This window comes from Hippichthys cyanospilos, chromosome 8, assembly GCF_059441005.1.
Source record: "Hippichthys cyanospilos isolate Australia breed blue-spotted pipefish chromosome 8, RoL_Hcya_1.0, whole genome shotgun sequence".
Lineage (NCBI taxonomy): Eukaryota > Metazoa > Chordata > Actinopteri > Syngnathiformes > Syngnathidae > Hippichthys > Hippichthys cyanospilos.
In genome coordinates this window covers 16,521,516-16,528,300 of record NC_142376.1, presented here as the reverse complement: position 1 = coordinate 16,528,300, position 6,785 = coordinate 16,521,516, and the positions used below count along the sequence as shown (strand labels likewise).

General features: G+C 38.1%; 1 long non-coding RNA gene across 1 annotated transcript; it reads left to right on the top strand.

Moving 5' to 3' along the window:
• The first annotated feature begins 390 nt into the window (after positions 1–390).
• On the top strand, positions 391–6,188 carry LOC148420333 (uncharacterized). The gene is made up of 3 exons (XR_015866461.1): positions 391–726; positions 1,034–1,122; positions 6,082–6,188. It is a non-coding gene; the product is annotated as an uncharacterized LOC148420333 (long non-coding RNA).
• Positions 6,189–6,785: the final 597 nt, after the last annotated feature.

Sequence of the window (6,785 nt, the reverse complement as noted above, 5' to 3'; positions counted from 1 at the left end):
ATTTCCATCAAATCTAATTGCACATTGATGCTCACAACTGGTCATCGTAAAATAAAAGTTCTTGATCATGTACTCGCCTTTCCATGATTATTACTTCCCCATACAATGTAAAGTCCCCCTGTTGCATAATACGAAATGTTTTTCTCTGCATTTGCCTTGCTCTGAAATTGACTACAGCAAAAACAAGCCTGCAGCAGAAGTCAAACTTAGTTTATGCTTGACAAACCTGCACGCTTTTTGCAGCACTTCATGCTCGGTGCGACTTTGCCCCGCAGACAGATGATATTCTCCTGTACTATAGGTGGCAGTAAATGGAGTCTACAGCATACAAATATCACTCTATAAAAGAGGGAGAGAATTCTGTAAGATTCAAATGATCGAAATTTTTCCGAGCGTTTTTAACAGACTCCTTATCTCTGACCAACATGGTTGTTTATGATATTTAGGACACGCTAGTCCTTTTCAGCCTAATCATATGGGTGTTTGTACCGGCGAACTTCCATAAGCGATAGTTCGTCCACCATGTTTTCCGCTGGTAAAGAAATCCTGGAATGTACGCGTTGCAGAAAATCTAGTAAGCGTGGTGGAGGGTGGTTGCCGAAATAACATCATTTTGAACTCGCGGAACTCAAGCTTGAACCAAGTTTAACACGTGAAGCCAAGATAAAAGTAATACGATGAAAGATTGATGGAGCAAAGTGAAAGACAAATATGCAAGAAATTGATGTAAGTCTGAAAATGAATTCTTAGTGTCCTGGCTCGTTCACCAATGTTGCACTATAAAGATGGTGATTTGGGGTCTGCTTTGTTTTATATTATCATGCAGTGTGTTAAGCAAATTACATAGTAGAACAAAAGATCCACACATTCTTTCCACACATTCTTGAGTTCAAACTGTTAACTAGCAAAGTAAAAAGAGTTTGCTCATAGTTGTCACGGATGTAAGTGAGCAAAGCAGTGACCCCAAACTGACTCTGAGTCTGTCTAATGTGTCCACATTGTTGTAGCTGTAGCATATATTTCCTCTGATCAGAAGCAGACAGCAGTGGCTGCAGACGCCCACTTAATGGGACTTTGTGGTGCCTGTCACAGTGGTTTCCTGCAGTCAGCCAACTTGTACAAGTAAGTAAATGACACAGCAATTAGGAGGGCACATAACCAAATCATGCCTCTAACCCTCACTGGAGTATTTAACTTATTCAGACAACACCCATGTTCCCCTCCATGAGCCGTCATCTTACTGTGGTGGAGGGTTTTGCATGTCCCCTAGGAGCTAAACTGTTTGGGGCTTTGAACAGGTCTTCAGTAAGACCATGGCTCATATACCCCCTTATTGTGAATACAAATTTTGGACACAGGTTTCCCTCTGCTCAGATGACTGTCTCTGGAGTCCCCCTCTCAACCGGTCTACATGTCTACATGTGTTTTGTTGACTTGGAAAAGCCATTTGACCATGTCCTTCGGGGAGTTCTGTGGGGGCTGTTTCGGGAGTAAGGAGAACTGAACCCCCTGGCATGGGCCGTTCTGTCCCTGTACCACAGTTGTCAGAGTTTGGTCCCCATTTCTGGCAGTAAGTTGAATTTGTTTCCAGTGAGTGTTGGACTATGGACAAAGGCTGCCCTTTGTCACTGATTCTGTTCACTACGCAACCAAAGCATTGAGGGGGTCCAGTTTAGGGGTCTCAGCATTGGTCCACCATGGTCCTCAGTTAGAACAGGGAGGAGTGCCCTCTCTGAATTAGGGATGAGATCCTGCCCCAAGCAGAGGAGTTTAAGTATCTTGGGTGTAAGGTACTCCCGTAAATAGGTTTGCAAAAGTTCAGATGAGTAAAGAAATGATATGTGAGAACACTGTGTGCTCTAAGCGCATGCTGAAACCTTTAATGAAACCAACAGATAAACATTTTTCTTGAAAGGTCACTTCTGTTTTTGCAGTGTGATGGAGGAAATGACATCTATCAATAAAGAAACTTGTACTTAACCAATATAACCTACATTTTTCATTTAGTTAGAGAAAAAAAAATTAAACTCATGCGCCTTTTTAACAATAATTTATGATTTCAACTTATTCAAAGCCATGAAACTGTTTAAATGAATTGCACATTGCAGTAAAAGCAAATACTTATCTGACTATCTCAAGAGAAAAATGTTTGCATATGAATGTAATTATATTTAAATAGTACATTCAAGATAGCTTTCATTTATTCATTTTGACTATTTATCTGCTGGATGTAGCACATACACATATACTAATTGATGTATAAATCTGGTGAGTTTATGATGAAGTAGCACTTCATAAGAAATAGGAGAAGAAAGCTTTTTTACTACTGTAATAGGTTCTCTGACCAGACTTGGGCCTACCACAATTCTAGAGCCCTAGGCCTTTAATCATAAAAGTGTTGGAAATAATATAAAGATGTAACAAAATAGAAAGACCATTTTGGTTGGACACTTGCAAAGTACTAACCTTTATGCCTTTAAATCGTGATTGCAAACAGAGATGGAGCCAGTGGCAAAGACCAGCCTTTACAGATGCACTGTTATGGCAGTCTGAGCTGCCGTCAGAGAACACCAAGGCTACATGTGCGCTCATGCTTAATAAAGACATGTCAGAGTAAATTATAAGCCACATGTCATTTTCATTTTCTGACACTGATATTTTACTAATTGCAGATTTCCTTTCCAAGATTTTAGAGGATTTGGAAGGTACACGAGACAGCAATTTTAATGGTACATCCACCAGGATGATCAATATCAGCTGTGATTATTGGAATCGTAGCGTCATTACACTCTTTCAAAGAAATACTTTTTAACCAATATATCTTTCATGTATTTTGTATGAACTGTAAAAATGAAAGCAGCGAATGGGGTGCCAATGTATACCCAACGGTACCCAATATACTGTATGTGCATTGCACAAGGACTGACTGTGCATTGGGGTCCAAACCAGAAGTGCTGAACATGCCATAAGTGTCTGTCTGTTCGTTTGTCCATCCATTCAATACGACGTATTTCTAGAGCATGTTTCCAGAGTGCTCAACCCGAGTAGTCACCAAAACTAAGTAGAAATTTATATTGCTCCCAAGTCAAAGTTCAAGTCACCCGATTATGAGGATCCGCCAATACAGAGTGCTGATTTGATACCTCGGCCGTATATTAAGGACAAAAAAATGCATTCAATCCCCCCTCCCACTTTTTTTTTTTTACATTCAGGAAAAATGGGAATCGTTTAAATGGCTAGTGATTCAGTGGTTTAATCCTAGTGATGCAGTGGTTTAACCCTCATTCAATAGTTTTGGGGTTAAATTTTGGGTCATTTTCTTCCACATCATTTTTGCAGTATTTTAGCCAATAGAAGGCACACTCCTGGTAGTGTGAACTAAGTGGTCATGCCATCTTAAAATTTGACATGTTGTCACCATCTGGGTCGAATTTCAGCTCCCTAAGCAGCCTAAAACATTTAAACATTTTCCAGTCTTTAAATGAATAAGAAACACTATATGATAAAATAAAAGCAAAACTATGTAATTTATTTCCCCCACTTCTGATCAGATGAATGTTTTGTGATTGGGTCTAACTTCCTGTCACATGATTGGGAGCTTGAAATTCTTAATACAAACGATGTCAATTCATTTTAAGGACTTACCCAATCCAATATAGAACTTTTCTTTTCTATTCTTTTGATTTGTCATTTTTAGCTTGTGATATTTAGACTGCTCCAAGTAAGCGGCGGGTACTAGTATCAACTGCCAACATATGAGTACTTCTTTCTTAAAATAAGGCCTTCATACCATATTTCATTGCACATTTGTTACATCAATGTAATTGTAAGGGAATTTCATTGATAGTATCAATGCTGTTTCATGTTTACTAAAGACAATGTTGAATGAGATTTTAATCAAGCTATTAAAGTCTCCAGATGTTGTGTTTATAGAGTACACTGGGCACTTAAAGAACCAAAAGCACATCCTTGTATGTAAAATTGCTTGTGTGTGTGAGAAAAGACATAACTCGGTGTCTTGGAACTGACTGTGGTCAAACTTAGTAATGGAATACAATGTTATTTATATATTCATACCCTGGGCTTAAACCAGAACAGAACTACATAAACCTGCCCTCAGTGCAGCGATCGGCTGTGTATGTATTTATTTTTTTTTTACACACTTTCTCATTTTAAATTCAATATAGATGTGCCATCAGGTTAGACAATTGTTCAACTCCACACCTCAGTGCCCTGTTTTGATTTGCCCAAGAAAAGCATCAATATTTGAATCTCTTACAAGATAAAGCTCAATCGATGACATTTCGGAATACACGTTTCAACTGTATTTCAAACTGTAATTTGAAATGTAATTTAAATATTGCAGAATGGAAGTTGCAATAAATATGCTGTTTACATTATGTCTTGAGCCAAATAATCAATATATGAACTTGCAAAATGAAACCAACCAAGATATATTCCATGAATTAACAGACTGCTGTTGAGACATCAATAAACACCAAACAAGAGTGAAGAATTTATTTTGTGCCTGGGTAACAAAGCACAACAATAACATTAACACAACAAAAGACGTGTCTATAGGCTTTAGCAGAAGAACATGATATTTGGAAAATGACTTAATTTTTAAGTGAGGTCATACAAGGACGATGTTCTCTGTATTGATTGCCTTTGGGTGGGATCTATATATTTAGCTTTTAGAATGTAAACATCTTCAACTCCATCCCTGTATGTTGTTTGCTTAATGCTTTAACACAACAAAATCAATGGTGTAGTGGGCTGAAGATTAGCCAAATGCTACATCACTGAATAATAAAAACACATTTTTATCATCATTTTTGACATGCAAGTGAGCAAGAAAGGTCAAAGTAACCTCATTCCTGAACAGGCGAGATCTTCATTGCTCATGTGCTGATAATGTACAAGACTTAACAATGCGATATATATTGAATGTTCAGTATATTTTTTGTCCCAACCCTGTGTGATAGCATATCTTGAATTGTTACCCGGGCAGAAAATGATAAATCATAGAAATCCAACTTGTTAATCCAACACTGATGAAATAATCATGGCTCTTCCTGATCAGTAGTCGGAGTGTACCACCCAGCAAACGAAGATGTGACACCTGTCAGTAGCAATGCTCGACATGAAGTTTAATGTGGGCAGTTGAGCCGCCATGTTCTAGAGGTCTTTGATCAGTCCGCATCCACAGCCAGTCGGATGAGCAGATGCCAAGGCAGAACACCCTTTGAAGACTTCAATCATGTGTTACTGATAAGATTATTATGTTGCTGCTCTTTGACTTCAAGGCCCTAATCAATTGTGACAGAGACTGGCCTGCTGCTGCTCCCACAGGGAGGCAATGAGGTGCAGCAATTTTAAATAGCTCATGGTGGGGACATCCGCTGAATTATTAGATCTTTTCAGCTTGGTGGCAAAAATGGGGCAACTTACGGAAGTCGTGGTAGTCGCAATGATGCCAGAGTCAGCAGGCTCTGAGCAAAAATTCAACACACAACATCTGGGTTAAGAACTGGGATCTAAATTCTTTGTATCTCCAGTAGGTTCACATAAATGAGGGAAATATTCCTATCATATTTTATTAAGCGAAAATTGGGTCCGGACTTGAAGTCCCTAATGTAATTACTTTTATCTTAATGCATGTCTGTGTAATGTCATGTAAATCCTTGAAAATCAACAGGTTTCTCGTCAAGTAACTCTCTTATAACAGTAAAACATACTATACTATAGTTGAAAAAGATTCATAGTCAAGCGTACACTGGTCAAGCTGGTCAATTAAAACACTTTCGGGTATTATCGGAGGACCTGGTCTCACTAAAATTCTGGTCCAGTGGCATGCAGTGAATGCAGCATGTACAACTCGCAGCGTGTTTCTTTTAATGTAAATCCAATATACAAACAGGAAGCCTGTTGCTTACAAAGATGAATATTGGAAGTCGTGCAGAACCTTGCTTTTTTAGCTATCTTCTCACCACTTGGACTAGTTTTTATGTTCTCAAATAAACCCACAACCGCAAACAAACAGAACATGACAGTGGTACTATTTGTTGTTTTATTTTTCAGAAAACATCCTTGAAAGTGGATCAACCAAACACTGCTGCCTTCTTGTCAACAATACACCTGTGTAAAACACATCAAAAAGTTATAATTCCATCTTTAAGGAAAATGCTTCAGGCTATAATAAAGGACTTATTGTATTCAATTATGTCCAAATACCCTGCTATGAGTGTATGGTATTAAATGTCACTCTAACCAGGTGCTCAAAGTCAGCTACCCACTATTCATTTTCTTCTCCACTAAATTAACGTCATTCAACTGCTTAGCTTTTTTTTTGCACCTGTTGCTTTCTACTCCAAGCTGTTCCATTTATTTCTCACGATATGCGTCCTTCAAGAGAATAAGTTCAATCTCCAGAAATACACCTAAATAAATCATGAACCCTCGGTAATAAAAATGCCAGACATGAGTTGGAAAACTTGGCCAATTTCCTACCTGCTGAGAGAAGAGTATCTACACTAATGCTGTGCAAGTCAAACTTTGATTCACATTATATTTTTATTATGATAAAATCAGTAAATTATGTATAAGGCAATGCATTTGTCCATTATTTTTTTGTAAATATCCCGGACCATACTTTTTACATTGAATTTAGTGTGTAATTGCTGGAAGGCTAGCTCCTTAAAAAAAAGAAGAAAAAAATCGAAAGTCACTTTAACCAATGGCTTTTGAGTCAAGAACTTTAAGCACAGAGAGGACCGAAGAAATTA